The 18,233-nt window shown below is 46.9% G+C and overlaps 1 protein-coding gene across 1 annotated transcript in view; it reads right to left on the minus strand.

Annotated features, from left to right (window-relative positions):
* The window catches only part of LOC132888892 (cilia- and flagella-associated protein 46), a 251,873-nt gene that overhangs the window by 96,871 nt on the left and 136,769 nt on the right, over positions 1–18,233 (minus strand). The window lies entirely within an intron of this gene.

Raw genomic sequence — 18,233 nt, forward strand, 5'->3', positions numbered from 1 at the left:
TGTGTGTATATGTATATAAGTAAACGTATAGAAGCTGAAAAGCTGACAATAAAAGAGTTATTGAGAACAGTACTGGCCTGCCGTGCTTCTGTGCTCCACCCACCTAGAACACTTGCTACAGTGGTGCCGAAACACGGGAGGAGAGCAGGAGAGAACAGCCCCATGGAGTCCTCCCCCTTCAAGGACCTGGTCCATGCCCTCGCCATGGCCCAACAGAACCAGCACCAGGCGCTGGGCACCCTCCGGGAAGAACAGGAGCGAAGGTTCGAGGCCCTGGTGCTGGCGCAGCAGGAAGATCGCCGGGCGTTCCGGCACCTACTCGCGTCGGCGGGGTCCGGCACCTACTCGCGTCGGCGGGGTCCGGCACCTACTCGCGTCGGCGGGGTCCGGCACCTACTCGCGTTGGCGGGGTCCGGCACCTACTCGCATCGGCGGGGTCCGGCACCTCCACCGCCGCGGGCCCTTCCTACCTCACCCTGACGAAGATGGGCCCACACGACGACCCCGAGGCCTTGCTCGTTCTCTTTGAGCAGGCAGCAGAGGCGTGGGGTAGGCCGGTGGAACAGCGCGCGGCGCGCCTCCTCCCCCTCCTCACAGGCGAGGCACAGCTGGCTGCACTGCAGCTCCCCGCCGACAGCCGGCTGGTCTACGCAGACCTCCGCAGGGCCGTCCTCCAGCGCGTGGGTCGCACTCTGGAGCAGCAGCGGCAGCGCTTCCGCACACTGCACCTGGAGGAGGTCGGCTGGCTGTTCGTGTTTGGCCAGCAACTCTGGGACGCCTGCCGCCGGTGGCTGAGGGCCGACAACCACGATGCTGAGGAGATCATTGATCTGGTGGCGCTGGAGCAGTTCGTCGCTCGACTTCCAGAGGGAACCGCGGAATGGGTCCAGTGCCATCGCCCGGCGTCGCTGGATCAGGCCATTGAGCTGGCGGAGGACCATATGGTGGCCGTTCCAACGGCAGGACAGCGTGTCTCCCCTTCTCCCCTCCCCTCTCTCTCCCCCCTTCTGTTCCTCTCCCTCGCCCCATTTCCCGACCGCGGAGGCGGGGCCGGCTCCACCCCAGCCGGCTCCCTGCACCCGCGGTGTCCTATCTTCTCCTACTTCCGTGTCTGTGTCTTCCCCTCCTCAGGTGAGTGATATCCGGAACACTGGTGCAGAGAGGGAGCCCGGGCCGGTGTCCTGGAGCTGCGGGGACCCGGGGCACCTCCAGCATCAGTGCTCGGCGATGGAGGTGGACGCGGTGGTCCGGATCCCCGATGCGCCAGGAGCCGCCCTCGATTGGGCCGGAGCGTATCACATACCGGTGAGTATCCAAGGGGATACGTATCAGGCTTTGGTGGATTCCGGCTGTAATCAGACCTCAATCCACCAAAGCCTGGTGCAAGACGAGGCATTGAGGGGAGCACAATTGGTGAAGGTGTTGTGTGTCCACGGGGATGTTCACAGCTACCCTTTAGTGTCAGTTCACATTCTGTTTCGAGGGGAGAAATTTAGAGTAAAGGCGGCGGTTAATCCTTGCCTCACCCACTCTATAATTTTGGGGACTGATTGGCCGGGATTTCGGGATTTAATGAGTCATCTAGTGAAGAGTGGGTCCTGCCAAAGTTTAATAAGGGGAGGTCCCGGTGTCACGTTGGCGGGAGCAGCTGTCACAGAGCCGTCTACGTCAGCTCCACGTCAGAGGGAGGAGCCGCCGGCTCCTCCTCGCTCTCTCGGGGAATCCCTCGCAGATTTTCCATTAGAGCAGTCGCGAGACGAGACTCTGCGGCATGCATTTGACCAAGTGAGAGTAATCGATGGTCAAATGCTCCAGCCAAACGCTACCCGTCCTTCCCCTACTTCGCTATTATGAAGGATAGATTATACCGAGTGATGCAGGACACTCAAACTAAAGAGCAAATTATGCAGCTTTTGATTCCGAAGAGCCGCCGGGAATTGGTATTCCAGGCGGCTCACTTTAATCCCATGGCTGGACACTTAGGGCAGGATAAAACACTAGCCCGAATAATGGCCCGGTTCTATTGGCCAGGGATTCACGGCGATGTCCGTAGGTGGTGTACGGCGTGCCGCGAACGCCAGTTAGTAAATCCAGCGGCCATTCCAAAAGTGCCTTTGCGCCCTCTCCCATTAATCGAGACCCCGTTCGAAAGAATTGGGATGATCTCATCGGGCCATTAGATCGGTCAACACGAGGGTACCGCATTATATTAGTTCTAGTGGACTATGCAACGCGATACCCGGAAGCAGTGGCTCTTCACAATATCTCAGCACGCAGTATTGCGGAGGCGCTGTTCCGCGTTATCTCCCGAGTTGGAATCCCGAAAGAGATTCTGACTGACCAAGGCACAGCGTTTATGTCACGTACACTAAAGGAACTGTATAGGTTGTTGGGTATTAAGCCGATCCACACCAGCGTTTATCACCCACAAATGGACGGTTTAGTTGAACGGTTCAATCGCACCCTCAAAAATATAATAAATTCGTAAGTGAGGACACACGTAATTGGGATAAGTGGCTCGAACCCTTGTTTTCAGTGCGAGAGGTCCCACAAGCCTCCACGGGGTTCTCCCCGTTTGAATTGTTATATGGGCGTAAGCCGCGCGGCATTCTAGATGTGCTGCAGGAAAATTGGGAGGAGGGACCTTCACAAAGTAAAAATGAAATCCAATACGTTATTGACCAAAACTCCACACACTCGCCCACCTAACCCAGGAGAATTTGCGGCAGGCCCAAGAATGACAAACCTGCCTGTACAACAAGGGTACGCACCTCAGGGAGTTCGCACCGGGAGATAAAGTACTCGTACTGTTGCCCACATCGAGCTCTAAATTAATTGCCAGGTGGCAAGGACCCTTTGAGGTCACACGGCGAGTCGGGGACGTCGACTATGAGGTGAGGTGAACGGACAGGGGTGGGGCGTTACAGGTATACCACCTCAATCTGTTAAAACGTTGGAGCGAGGAGGTCCCCGTGGCGCTGGTGTCAGTGGTACCTGAGAAGGTGGAGCTGGGGCCGGAGGTTCAAAAGGGAAAATTGGCATCACCCACCGCTCCGGTCCCCTGTGGAGCTCACCTCTCACCGACCCAGCTCGCGGAGGTCGCCCGGTTGCAAACAGAATTTTCTGACGTGTTCTCGCCCCTGCCCGGCCGCACCCACCTCATAGAACACCACATTGAGACGCCCCCGAGGGTGGTAGTGTGTAGCCGCCCTTACAGACTGCCCGAACACAAAAAAAAGGTGGTTCGGGAAGAGCTCGAGGCCATGCTTGAAATGGGCATTGTTGAGGAGTCCCACAGTGACTGGAGCAGTCCGGTGGTCTTGGTACCCGGTCCGGTTCTGTGTAGACTATAGAAAAGTCAACGCGGTGTCTAAATTCGATGCGTACCCAATGCCTCGTATTGATGAGTTGCTCGATCGACTAGGCACGGCTCGCTTTTACTCGACACTGGATTTGACAAAGGGTTATTGGCAGATCCCCTTGACTCCATTATCCCGAGAAAAAACGGCCTTTTCCACACCGTTCGGCTTACACCAGTTTGTCACACTTCCTTTTGGGCTGTTTGGGGCGCCCGCTACGTTTCAGCGGCTTATGGACAGGGTCCTCCACCCCCACACCACCTATGCTGCCACGTACCTTGACGACATCATTATTTATAGTAATAACTGGCCGCGGCACCTACAACACCTGAGGGCCGTCCTTAGGTCGCTGAGGCGGGCGGGTCTCACAGCCAACCCGAAGAAGTTTGCGATTGGGCGGGTGGAAGTACGGTATCTGGGCTTCCACTTGGGCAATGGGCAGGTGCGTCCCCAAATTAACAAGACAGCAGCGATTGCGGCCTGCCCGAGGCCCAAGACCAAAAAGGGGGTGAGACAGTTCCTGGGGCTGGCTGGCTATTATCACAGGTTTATACCTAATTATTCGGACATCACCAGCCCGCTGACTGATCTCACTACAAAGGGGGCACCAGATCCGGTCCAGTGGATGAAGCAATGCCAGCGGGCTTTTTCTGAGGTAAAGGCTGCACTGTGTGGGGGGCCACTGTTACACTCCCCTGACTTTTCTCTCCCTTTTATATTGCAGACGGACGCGTCGGACAGAGGGCTGGGGGCTGTTTTGTCCCAGGAGGTGGAGGGGGAGGACCGCCCAGTGCTGTATATAAGTCGAAAGCTGTCAGTGTGTGAGGGGTGCTACAGCACCATAGAGAAGGAGTGCCTGGCCATCAAGTGGCGGTCCTCGTCCTCCGTTACTATCTGCTGGGATGCCCTTTCACCCTCTGTTCGGACCACGCGCCCCTCCAGTGGCTCCACTGCATGAAAGATGCCAACGCGCGGATCACCCGTTGGTATCTAGCACTCCAACCCTTTAACTTCAAGGTGGTCCACAGGCCGGGGGCGCAGATGGTCGTGGCAGACTTCCTCTCCCGTCAAGGGGGGGGAGGAGTCGGCTGCGGGCCGGACGGCTGCCCGGCCTGAGTCGGGCGGTGGGGGTATGTGGCAGTGGGGGCGTGGTCAAGCGTCGGTCTGTGACCGGAGGGCGGAGTCAGGGAAGGTAAGTCGCAGAATCACTACACCTGATGTGAATTAACCTGTGTTTGTGTGTCTTCCCCAGTGACCGCACCCTATTTAAGGAGGAGAGCGAGAGCAGAGCGGGCTCTCTCCCGATCAGTACACGTGTGTGTGGCCTATGTGTATATGTATATAAGTAAACGTATAGAAGCTGAAAAGCTGACAATAAAAGAGTTATTGAGAACTCAGTACTGGCCTGCTGTGCTTCTGTGCTCCACCCACCTAGAACACTTGCTACAGCAAAGTAATAAAATAATTTAATAGTTGATTTCTATGAAAATTGTTTTATGAATGATCAGTTACAGTAAACAGGGAAATGCAAAAAATGACTATATAAATAAAAAAAGAAATTGATCTTACTGAAATGTTTTTATTGCCAAATATTTTTTGCCAAGTCATTCTGAATCATGCATTGTTCTTGTGTTGTGTTAAGCTCCGCATCTGTATCATTTTTTTATCATATGTTTTGGTGGTCTGGCCAAAGCCATTCTGAATCATTGTTCATTCTGCATTAAGCATCACATTATGTGTTGTGCTGGCTCTGCACCTGTAGCAATCTTTATCTTATGCTGATTTGGCTGCAGTCATTCTGAATCATGTATTGTATACTCCGAATAGTGTGTTGCTGTCAGTCCTGCGCACTGTGGCGTGTGCACCTGAAGGTGCCTCTCAGGCTGTGCACACGTCGAGTGGACTCCAACATGCGTGCCATGAACAAGGCGCACCTGAACTTAAGGAACTGTGTGTTTGCCTATTTAAGGACTGTGCTGATGCATTTGCGTAACAAAGTATGACTGAGCCTTTCTACCCGTGTTCCTGATTGCCTGTTTCTCATTCTCGTTCTGGATTTGCCTCCGATATCCTGTTTGCACCTCGACCGGCCCTTTTGCCTGTTATCACGTTTTTGATCTAGCCTGCCATTTTTTGGATTGTTTGCCTGCCCTGACAGAAAAACCAAATGAACTTCACATGTGATTTTTCACCTGTGAAATGTGTGGTAAATGTGTTTTGCACATGGGAAACATGTTATTTGCACATGGGAAACATGTGGTTTTGGCCCAATTTTATGTGAATCACATGTGGGAATGTTTTACACATGTGGTAACATGTTTTCTACATGTGCTCTACATGGTAACACGTTACAAAATCTGATACCATGTATTCCACATGTGGTAACATGTGATCACATGTGGAATACATGGGAAATTCATGTGTTTTTTCTGTAAGGGTGTGTGTGTGTGTGTGTATATATTAGTTTTGCACTTTGTATATCACTGCACTCATCATTAAACCGAAACTTCTGCACTTACATCCACCTCCCTCGCGTATCTGACAGAATACTTCGCCTTACAGTGGATGTAGTGGAAGCGTTTCAGTATGCAATTCCACACCACTTCCAGGTTTCCCTGCCTCAGCCCCTCGCCTCATATTTTCGCCTGAAGTTTGACTGGAGTCCCCCAGCACCCTACCACGGAATATATCATCCTAGGGGATTCAATCTTCAGTGTGAAATCTTCTATGAGGACCTCCAAGAGCTCAAGCCACCAGAACCCATCTGGGTAAGCTTCATCCTAACATTTATTACTGGACGGGCACACAGATGGGTGGATTACCTGATCAGAGTCGAGCATCCATGCCTTCGAAGCTCAGACTCTCTTTGCCGTACTTAAGTTCATTTTTGAATCTTTGGAAGAGGAGGAATCCCATGAAAGTTTTTGGGGAGGGGCAATCATTCCAGTGGCCGACTCAGCGGAGGAGGCTGTCGCTCCAGAGCTCCCTCTAGTGGCTGCTGTAGAGACAGCAGAGGAGGCTGTCTCTCCTGAGTTAGTTTCTCAGCCAGAACCAGCACCTGGATTAATGCCTGAACCAGAGTTTGTATCAGAACCCATGCTTGTGCTCGTTCCAGTACCTGCTCCAGAACCAGTGCTGGAGCTGGAGTCGGCACAAGTGTCTTTTCCAGAACCAGTGCTGGAGTCAGCTCCAGTGCTATTGTCAGAGCCTATGCCAGCGCCAGCTCCGGATCCTGTCTCAGTGCTTACTCCAGAGCAGCAGAGCCTATGCCAGAGTCGGTACCTACGCCAGCTTCAGTGCCGATACCAGAGTTAAGGCCAGTGCTAGAACCAGGGCCTGTTCCAGAACCTGTGTCAGAGGACATTGGAACAACCTCAGCTTCAGCCGGCCACGGAGGCGTCTGCGTCGTCCCGCCGCTGCCTGGCCACGGAGGCGTCTGCGTCGTCCCGCCGCTGCCTGGCTATGAAGAAGCTGTCATCCTGCCGCCAGGTCCTAACCAGGACCAAAGCAACACACTGACAGAGCTCGAGCCCATGCCTGAGTAGAGTTCAGAGTCTAAGCCAAGTCTGGCGTTCAAACTAAAGCCAAGTCCTGTGTCCAAGTCAAGTCCACAGCCCAAATATAGTCCTGAGCCAAGTCCAGAGTTCGAAAGAAAGCCAAGTCCACAGCCCAGGCCAAGTCCAGAGCTTAAGTCATCTCCAGAGCCCAAGTCATCTTTGGAGCTCGAGCCCAGCCTTACGTCCAAGCCAGTTCCAGAACTCCTGCTTAAGTCATCTCCTGAGCTGGAACCAGAGTCCAGCCCAAAGCTCAAGTCGTCGCCAGAGCTCCAATCCAACCTGGAGCCTGAGTCCACCTTCAGCTCCGGATCCAAGCCAAGTCCAAGACCCAGGTCAAGTCCAGAGTCTGAGCATGATTCTGGCCCAGAACCCAAGTCAAGTCCTAAGCTCAAGCCCACTCCTAGCCAAGAACCCAAGTAGTGTCATGAGCCTGAACCCCTACTGGAGCAAAGTATGATGAATTTTCGCTCCCAGTGGGAGCTCTTTGGGACGGGGTTCTGTTGGTCCTGCGTGCTGTGGCGCGTGCACCTGAAGGCATGTCTCAGGCTGTGTGCATGCTGAGTGGACTCCAGCATGTGAGCTGTGAACAAGGCACACCTGGACTTAATTAAGGAACTGTGTGTTTGCCTATTTAAGGACTGTGCTGATGCATTCGCATCATGAAGTATCACGATACGCAAGTACGCATTACCGAGCCTTTCTACCCGTGTTCTTGATTTCCTGTTTCTCGATTCTTGTGCTGGTTTCTCGTTCCTGTTCTAGATTTGCCTCTGATATCCTGTTTGCGCCTCGCCCGACCCTTTTGCCTGTTATCACGTTTTTTTTTTAATCTAGCCTGCCGTTATACATACATGCACGCGTGTATGTATAGTTTTGCACATCACTGCACTCATCATTAAACTGAAACTTCTGCACTTACATCCACCTCCCTCGTGTACCTGACAGTTGTTCAAACTGTATTACTTATATGCTTTGAACTCTTCCTGAATCATGCATTCATGTACTGGAATGTTTGGCCCAGTTGATACAAAATATGAGACGCGTGATATGTACTGCCCAAAAGAAAATGTTAATGAGGTCTGGTGAAACACGTTAACCAATGATTATTGGGTATAAACTTATTTTGAAACTGTATAAAATGAGAAACCCTATGATTGATGGAAGATCACTCTGCTGACTGACTTGTCTCTTATTGTTTGATTCAATACAAGTCTACATTTCTGCAACTCTTTAACCTTTGACTTTTTTTTAGTAAGCGAGTTTTCACGACAAACTCCTGAGTCTTCTGATCCTTCCAGTAATTAATCACCACCTATCTGTCTCCTGAATAGCACCAATTCAAGTTTTCTACAGTGTTTATAATGCACATGGATTTCTCTTTTGACATTCATCTCCTATGAAATAAACAGTCCAGGACTCTAACTGCTTTAATAGACTTGATTTACCAAGACAGTTTGGGTGTTTTATTTTCCAATTTAGCATGAGCACCTATGAAGTCACAGGAGTATGATAAAAAAATGAATCTGCAAAAGAATAAGAAAATTAATTTTCTTTATTGCTTTTATTATTCCCTATTGATTTTCCTTATTACTTTTTTCCCCTATTTCTTTTTAATTTGCTTGAGTGACAAAGCTGTCAATCAACTGGCTTTGGGCAGGCCTTCCTGCCCAGGCTAAGTAATCAATTCCTGCACACCTCCAACACATCCATTAAACACCTCCATTTATTTATGAAAGAAATCTCAATCAACGTAAACAAGGGTCTGCAATGGAGTGGTGCCCCATTCATTCTGTATTCCCACTTTGCACCCAATGTTCACATGATGGGCTCTGGATTAACCACAAGGCTATACAGTACAATATGTAAATCACATGTACCATTAAAAAAAAAAAAAGTCTGTGTGATGAATGAATTTCCTGCAGTAACACCTGTGCAATAGTTTTGCATGTGTGTGAGACAGAGCCACTTGTTTGTGTGAAGTGAGTGCTTGTGTGTGAGGTGAATTGATAGTGTATTGCTATTCTACTTGGTAGTTATAGTCTATAGTGCAATTAAAAATCATGTCCCAGTCTGCATAGAATCCATAAATCCAACACCAAATCCCACAACTCCTAGCAAACAATCCCAGTTTCCTCAGCAAGTCGAGCTAGCAAGCAATGTTAGGCAGTAGCTTTGCTATAGACCCTTTTCACTCACGTGACCTTCGTAAACGTGACCGCCGTTTTGGACATGAAGAAACAGTTAGGTTTATGGCACAGACCCTTTCGGTTCTCGCTCATCTCATGACTGCTTAGACTGCAACAATAATACCTAACACACATTTAAGTATCCGTCGTAAAGACGTGAAACTCGTCGAGTGACGAGTGTGTTCATTGATAAGCTAACACAATCTAAAAGTAGACATACCATCACACTGCCCTGGTGCTGTGTACAGTTTACCTTCTATGGTTTGTGCACTCACTATTTGCCATTACTTTCTCCAACCCAGTGTTCGAACTATGCCGATATTTTCGGGGGGTCCCTTTTTTTCCCTTGGGGGGGGGAGGTGCTTGCGCTTGCCTCAGAGCGCGGATCTCCAAACACATGAGAAGCCTAACTTCCTTTCTACTAGTTTGTGTCCCCAACCTGGCAGCAGCAGTCGTTGTCATATCGGTTTATTTTATCTTTGATGTAAACACAACACTTCGGATATGCAAATGCTTCCCGTTACACACGATTGCTATGTCAATAAACATCATTTTGCCAATATTTTAGAGACCATCCATCTTCTCCGTCGGTCAGCATCTGTCGGGATCCGATAAAATGATAAATCTTGCCTTGTGTGTTGATGGTTACTACATCCAGGTGCACAACAATATAATGGCATGATGGAAGTCTTGCTGAAAGTAAAAACTTTCTTTGATGGCTATATTCCTTTCGATGCTTCGCCGTCGTTCCTCGTTGTTGGCTGTGGTAGACTACTGGTAGTTCATGTCCAAAATGGTGGCTGCGTTTGTCGTGACGTCACGTGAAAAGGGTCTATAAGTAACAGCGTTACTAGTTTAACTACATTTTTCAGTAGCGTGGTGGTAACATCTATTTTCTGAATCAAATAGCTTTTCAGTAACAAAGCTCTTTTATTGATCAAGTAGCACGGTAGTGGAAGCTACATTCCCCCCCCCGAGCACACCAGATCTTTCTGCTGTGGTCTAAATAAAACTATTTTTGATTTGGCCATGGCATGATTGATTGTGCCAGATGGGCTAATTGAAGTATTTCTATAACTGCTGATCTCCTTGGATTTTCAGGTGCACAGTCTTGAGTTTACTCAGAATAATGCAATAAAGAAAAACACCCAGTGAGCAGCAGTTCTGTGGATGGAAACTCCTTGTTCGTGAGAGAGGTCAACAGAGAATGCTTAGACTGCTTTGAGGTGACAGAAACAGGGCTGCCAACTTTTCGAAATTCCTTGGAGTGAGATTTTTTTTTGGGGGGGGAGGTGGACGGCAAAATTTTTCCGCACACCATGCAGTAAGTGGGAATTTTGTATTCAGTTTGATATTCACTTGTCCCCCTGCATTCTGGTGTTTTGTTTGTGGGTTGTCCAGCTGGAGATGGACAATTGGGGGGGGGGGGGGGGGGGGGGTGAGATTTTGGATTTAGTAGATGTTCCTGCATTCTGGTGGATTTTTGGAGTGGCCTGCTGTGCCATACCTACATTCTTACACACCCTGACTTGCCAGGCCTTCAGCTTGTGGCCAACAAAAGCCCCAAGTTTTGGCTTAAAAGCCCCCACACTAGAAAACTACAGATGGCTGCCAATGTTCCTGTAGCCCTATAGACCTGTGCTTCAGATTTAAAGGCAAGTTCATGTTTGAAAATATTTCAATCAGCTAAGCCTAAACACCTTCTGAATTGAAACTAAATGTTAAGTTTTTAATAACGGTTGCAAAAAATAAGATTGTCCCTCACTGACTATTCATTATGCATTTAAGGGCTTTCCCCACCACTGGGTTCAGCAGAAGATTGGCATGGGGAAAAATATCAACAGCAAAAGAACAAATAAAATGCTTAAACAGTAAGCAAAATGTGCATGTGCTACAAGAAACATTAAAATGATTAAGTTTGAACAGTATTGAAACACAAAAAGCTGAACCTTGGCCATAGGTGGGAATGTGCACACAAAGTTGGGCTTAAAAATTTTGGTCATACTTAAATAAGCTATATTAATATATTTCTTATTAATTTATTTCTTATCTATGTTTCTTATTAGTAATAGAGCATTCGTCAGGGCCTGTTATCTGACAAATATTCTCTACCTGTCTTGCCCTCTTTGAAACCGTGTCTCCTCAGTATATTGCTCTCTGTCTTTTTTTTAATTATTCACAAGTTCAAGTTCTTTGATATTACAGGTGACCATGCTTTATTTACTTTAACTGAGCAATTACATACATCATAAATAATTAAAAATAAATACCCTGTAAATAAACAATAGGTATGGTGGCTAATGGCTCTTCTTGCATTTGTAATATTATCTCTTACTTGCTTTATTTTACAACATTTCCAGTATGGCTTCAAATAAAGTCATAAAGTATGATAACATACAGTAAACAAACTAAAAATGCGCCTTAATAAACGTGTGCTAAGGAGGTGCTCTCCCGTGCTGCTTGTTGGGGAAGATAGAGGCTGTGGCACGGCAGTAGGCCTATAATGATTTAGCATGCCTAGTACGCAGCTCTCGATATGGCATTAAATATTCTCACAACACTTATAGGCTAAAACGATTAAGAAACTTTATACAAGTTCATAATTATGCCAGTACCACCACACATTGGCGTGCATATGTACAAACCTGTCTGAGACACCCGTCTTCAACTCGGATACCTTCTTCTCTCTCCCCTCTTCCTCTAAATTGATGGTAGGCAATTATCCAACTTCCGGTGAGTGCAGCATCATTAGATGCGCCACCTACCATAGGGGAGTGTGTACAGAAGGGAACACCTCTCTGCCTGTTTAGCCGTGCGTAAGGTGTAATTGATCAATCACAAGTGGTTGGCGCGATGCAATGGGTAGCCTAGATTAGATAGATAAACTAGATTTTTTTCTAGCGTGAGAAATCGGAGGTATGGCGTGTGAGCGTGTGAAGACAATCAAATGCGTGTGTCTCATGCTCATTGCGTGAGAGTTGGCAGCCCAGCAGAAAGGTTACAATAACTGTAAAATACTCTGCAATTGCTGTGAGGAGAAAAGCATCTCAGAATGTGCAACACGTTGCACTGTGAGATGGATGGGCTACAACAGCAGATCATGGCGAGTTTCACTTCTATCAGCAAAGAACAGAAGTCTGGGGCTGCAGTGGGAACAGGCTCACCAAAATTGGAGAGCTGAAGACTGGAAAGACGTTGCCTGGTCTGGTGAATCTCAATTTCTACTGAGGCACACAGATGGTAGGGTCAAAATTTGGAGCCATCAGCATTAATCCATGAGCCCAAATTCCCTTATGTCAACAGTCCAGGCTGGTGGAGGAGAGGACAGTGGTGCTTGAAAGTTTGTGAAGCCTTTAGAATTTTCTATATTTCTGCATAAATATGACCTAAACATGATCAGATTTTCACACAAGTCCTAAAAGTAGATAAATGCCGCTTTTCCACTACAAACGCGGCTGAGTTGGGCTGAGTCGAGCTGAGCGGGGCTGTTGGCGTTGCATTTCGACTACAACCGCGCTGAACCGTGCTGGCTGGAAGTGGGTGGACACATTGGGTGGAGTTAGCGAAAGTGGGTGGACGTCACGTGATGTCGTTAAGCAGCGCAAACAGTGACATCAGTGAGCTTTTAAGCGGTAGTCTCACGACCCGAATAATAAACAATAAACATGGAGGACATGGAGTCGTTAGTGTTGCTGGTCTTGGTTCTGTTGCTTGTTGTCACCGACAACGCCAACAGATACTGGCAAGAGCGTATAGATGAGGCGAAGCGCATAAGGCTTCAGAAATTCTCGTAATTCTTCTTCTTCCGGATTTACGGTGTTTATAGATCCCAGCGTGCTCGCGGGGCGTGTGTGGGCATGTGAGGACACTCCTCCTCACCAATCAGTGCACAGGGGAGTGTCTGCTCACGCCCCCAGCCTCACTCAGCTCGGTTTGGCTCGCTTCAGCCCCATTCCAAAACCGTGCGAGTTTTAGGGGCTAAGCAGGGCTGAAGCGAGCTGAGTCGTGCTGTTCTTTGGTAGTCGAAACGCGAGCCGTGTCGGGCTGAAGTGAGCTGAAGCGAGCTGAAGTGAGCTGAAAAAGGGTAGTGGAAAAGGGCCATAAGAGAACCCAGTTAAACAAATGCAAGAAAATATTATGCTTGGGTCATTTATTTATTGAGGAAAATGATCCAATATTACATATCTGTGAGTGGCAAAAGTATGTGAACCTTTGCTTTCAGTATCTGGTGTGACCCCCTTGTGCAGCAATAACTGCAACTAAACACTTCTGGTACTGCAAGTTGGCCTAGTGGTTAGTGTGTCTGCCTCTCGATCAGGAGATCGTGAGTTCTACTCATGGTTGGGTCATACCAAAGACCATCATAAAAATGGCACCTACTGCCGTCTGGCAAGGAACGCTGCAATACAGATGCAAGTGGGGATTCAAACTCTTGTGGTTACCAGAGGACTAGCCCCCTACTGTAACCCTAACTACGTAATAGGTGAGAGGCCAAGGGCTACAGAAATGGAGATCAGCACCACATGGTGGGGGAAGGACTTTGACTTTAAATGTTTCCGGTAACTGTTGATCAGTCCTGCACACCGGCTTGGAGGAATTTTAGCCCATTCCTCCATACAGAACAGCTTCAACTCTGGGATGTTGGTGGGTTTCCTCACATGAACTGCTCGCTTCAGGTCCTTCCACAACATTTCGATTGGATTAAAGTCAGGACTTTAACTTGGTCATTCCAAAACATTAACTTTATTCTTCTTTAACCATTCTTTGGTAGAACAACTTGTGTGCTTAAGGTTGTCTTGCTGCATGACCCACCTTCTCTTGAGATTCAGTTTATGGACAGATGTCCTGACATTTTCCTTTAGAATTCACTGGTATAATTCAGAATTCATTGTTCAATCAGTGATGGCAATCTGTCCTGGCCCAGATGCAGCAAAATAGGCCCAAACCATGATATTACTACTACCACCACCACGTTTCACAGATGGGATAAGGTTCTTATGCTAGAATGCAGTGTTTTCCTTTCTCCAAACAGAACGCTTCTCATTTAAACCAAAAAGTCCTATTTTGGTCTCATCCGTCCACAAAACATTTTTCCAATAGCCTTCTGGCTTGTCCATGTGATCTTTAGCAAACTGCAGATAAGCAGCAATGTTCTTTTTGGAGAGCAGTGGCTTTCTCCTTGCAATCCTGCCATGCACACCATTGTTGTTCAGTGTTCTCCTGATGGTGGACCCATGAACATTAGCCAAGGTGAGAGAGGCCTTCAGTTGCTTAGAAGTTACCCTGGGGTCCTTTATGACCTCGCCAACTATTACACGCCTTGCTCTTGGAGTGATTTTTGTTGGCCGACCACTCCTGGGGAGGATAACAATGGTCTTGAATTTCCTCCATTTGTACACAATCTGTCTGACTGTGGATTGGTGGAGTCCAAACTCTTTACAGATGGTTTTGTAACCTTTTCCAACCTGATGAGCATCAACAACGCTTTTTCTGAGATCCTCAGAAATCTCCTTTGTTCGTGCCATGATCCACTTCCACAAACGTGTTGTGAAGATCAGACTTTGATAGATCCCTGTTCTTTAAATAAAATAGGGTGCCCACTCATACCTGATTGTCATCCTATTGATTGAAAACACCTGACTAATTTCACCTTCAAATTAACTGCTAATCCTAGAGGTTCACATACTTTTGCCACTCAAAGGTAATATTGGATCATTTTCCTCAATAAATAAATGACCAAGTATAATATTTTTGTCTCATGTTTAACTGGGTTCTCTTTATCTACTTTTAGGACTTGTGTGAAAATCCGATGTTTTAGGTCATATTTATGCAGAAATATAGAAAATTCTAAAGGGTTCACAAACTTTCAAGCACCACTGTATTTTCTTGGCACACTTTGGGCCTATTAATACTAAGTCACTTGAAAGCCACAGCTTATTTGAGCATTGTTCTGACTGTGTGCATCCCTTCATGCACACAAGTTACCCATCTTCGAATGACTAATTCTAGCATGATAACACACCATGCCACAAAGCAAAAAGTTGTCTCAAACTGGTTACATGACAATGAGTTCAGAATTATTCAGTGGCCTTCTCAGTCACCGGATCAGAATCCAACAGAACACCTTTGGGATGTGGTAAAAGAGAAGATTCACAGTCTGCACCTGAAAAATCTGGAGGAATCGCATAATGTAACTGTCAACATGGACCAGAATCACAAAGGAATGTTTCCAACATTATCTGGAAAACATGCCATGAGGAATTGAGGCTGTTTTGGGAGCCCCTAGTCCTTGGTGATTGTATTTAAATATGATATTATGAAATAAATAGCACACCCACAGTGTATTTTGCCTTAACTTTTTCACAAACCCAAGAGATAACTTTGCAGATACAACAAGTTGTAAATTTCTATGCTCTTAAGTCAAGTAGTAAATCATCCCTTACTATTGTCAGGCAGAGTGGGGCTTGAACCCAGAGCTCCAGACTGAGACACAGTGTAAGACCCCCTGAGCCACCACAATGGATGAACTGGCACCAATTGCAGAGAGAGACAAAGTCACAAGAAGGTAGCTGCAGAACTTTACTTTAGATCTGGAAAATTCCAAATCAGGGCCGTCGACAGGGGGGGACAACCGGGTATTTTGTCCCGGGCCCAGGCATGAGGGGGGGCCCAGAACTGGTCCCTCATGAAGATGCCATTAATCATTCTGTTTCATTTCAAAATGTGTTGATTTGGGGGAGAAAAATGTGCTATATTTGCATTCAATGAATGATTTCTGGTTCTTTTGCCTTTATTGTCTTCGAAAATAGATTCAAGAACCCACCTACCACCCCTAATGCAGAAATGGTTTGGTCTTTGATTAAGGCGCCAAATAACACGGCACTATTCCATCATAACGCTTCGACAATAAGCGTGCGAGCCCGTTTGCCAAAATGCACAAATCAGGAGCAAAGAAAAGAAAAGAGAAAACGAGATGAAGAAGCCAAGAGCCTCAGGGGCTCACTGCATCGATATTTTAGAAAAGATTTAGATGATGCAGCAGGTGGTGAAGGCAGTGGGGCAGCTGAGCCAGGTAAGACACAGATAACTTTTTTCCAGCCCCGTAATGTAACCCCAGCACGCGCGACGCGCCATTCATAATTATAAAGTAGGGGATAGCAGGGTACACTGAGTGAACACTGAAATGCACAGGGCATTGAATTATTTCATAAACATATCGGTTTAATAACACTGTGTTGCATATATCTCAATGAAGCAAAGAATAGCACATTGGCCCGCAATCATATCCAAATGTTTTAAGCACGCTTGCTGAGCTGCGCTGAGCTGAGCTGGACTCCGGTTAGCTGAAAGCCCGTGGAACGCTGCCTCTTGTTAATTAAACCTTATTTTGTTGGAAATCATCCCGTGTAGATACGACGGCATGTGAAATTGCCAGCTAGATAGAGTTTAATGTAACGAATGGGCTATAAATGGGGTGTTTTGAGGTTAGTCTGTTGCAAAACATTAAACTTTCGCTTAGACTGGATACTCTTCAAACAATTCCCTTGCTCAAGTGAAAAATGATAGGCCTGTATGAAAAGCGCAATTAATGAAAGTAGCCTAATAAGCCCTAAATAAATAAAACAACATCTGTTTTATTGTTGTTGCTTACACGTTAAGATTTTGAAATCTTCTCGGTCCAGTTCTATATCCAGGGAACGTTGTAATCCTTTTGGTTTATCCGTAATAAACGTGTCAGCCCCCAGGTCAGATAGGCTAATGTTACGTGGTTGGGAGGGTGTCAATTTTTTTTGTAACATTCTAAATCGAGTACTGAAAGGACATTTATGAAAAACAAGACAAAAAAATACACTGAAAAACTCACTGTGGTGATGCTTCTATGTTCAGATTTTGGGAAAGCCATAACTCCGTTCTCATTGAGGCCCAGTTCCATCCCGTAAACAATCATTTTGGTTTATCAGTAATAAATGGAATTTCAGCCCCCTGGGCAGATGACGTAACGTGGTTGGGAGAAGAGCGATGGAATTCCTACTTTCGTATCTCTGGTTGGGAGTGTGATAGGCTAATAATAATAATAATAATAAAATAAATATTACTATTATTTATTAACAATTAAAAAAATGTGAAAGTTTGACAAATGTGAAAGTGTGTCAAACTTTAGGCCCAGGCCTACTTGTAAGCTTTGGGATATGTTATCCAATTTGCTCATCTTTCATTATTCCTTTCTGTGATTGATAGTCATTAAATATTTTTCAAATGGTTAATTGTGAAATGGTTGATTTTGACCCCTGTTAATGTAGCCAGGCCTACTTTGTAATAAAATATTTTACCTCTAGAAACTGTTGAGGGTGGAAGCTCCAAGGAGGATGAGAGAGAGAAAGGAGAGGCTACCAGGGAGGATGAGAGAGAGGAGAGAGAGGGTACCAAAGAGGATGACAAAGAGGAGAGAGAGACTAGGCCTACCTGTTAGGACTAGGACTGTTTTGGCCTCTAGAGGCCGCTGTTATTTCCTTTTCATGTCGTGTTTATTTTGGCCTCTAGAGGCCGCCACTGTTCCTGTGTTTTGTGTTTGTGTTAATTGCCTAATTATCTTCACCTGTGTCCTTAATTAGTTTGTCTATTTATACCCCTGAGTTCAGTCCTCTTGTCACGGAGTCTTTGTGCTGTTATGTTTATCTCCAGTTTCCTTTGTACTGTGTTTTTTGATCTTCTTAGCTTTTGAATTTTTGCACTTTGCTTTTCTTTTGGATTATACTCTTTGGTTTTTTTTTGTCTTTTGTTTTGCCCTGTATATAGTGTATATAGTTTAAATAAACCTTTTGATTCTTTTTCTACTTCCGCCTCACGCCTCTGCATTTGAGTCATCCCCCTGGTGGCCTAGTGGGGGTTTGCTGGATTATCACACCAACGAACCAGGTTCGAATCCCAGCAAAACCCTAACAGAAAGACTCCGTCATGACCGACTCAGCAGAGGCTGCTTCAACTGTCTACCCGGCCAACCTTCAGGGAATTATGGCAGCTTTGACACGCTTCGGAGCGACCATGGACGCTCATGGACGTGCGCTCACCAGCCAACGTGAGGCCCTCGCTCGCCACGAGGAACTGCTTCAGCAAATTGGGAAAACCCTGGC

Source organism: Neoarius graeffei, chromosome 7 (assembly GCF_027579695.1).
Source record: "Neoarius graeffei isolate fNeoGra1 chromosome 7, fNeoGra1.pri, whole genome shotgun sequence".
Lineage (NCBI taxonomy): Eukaryota > Metazoa > Chordata > Actinopteri > Siluriformes > Ariidae > Neoarius > Neoarius graeffei.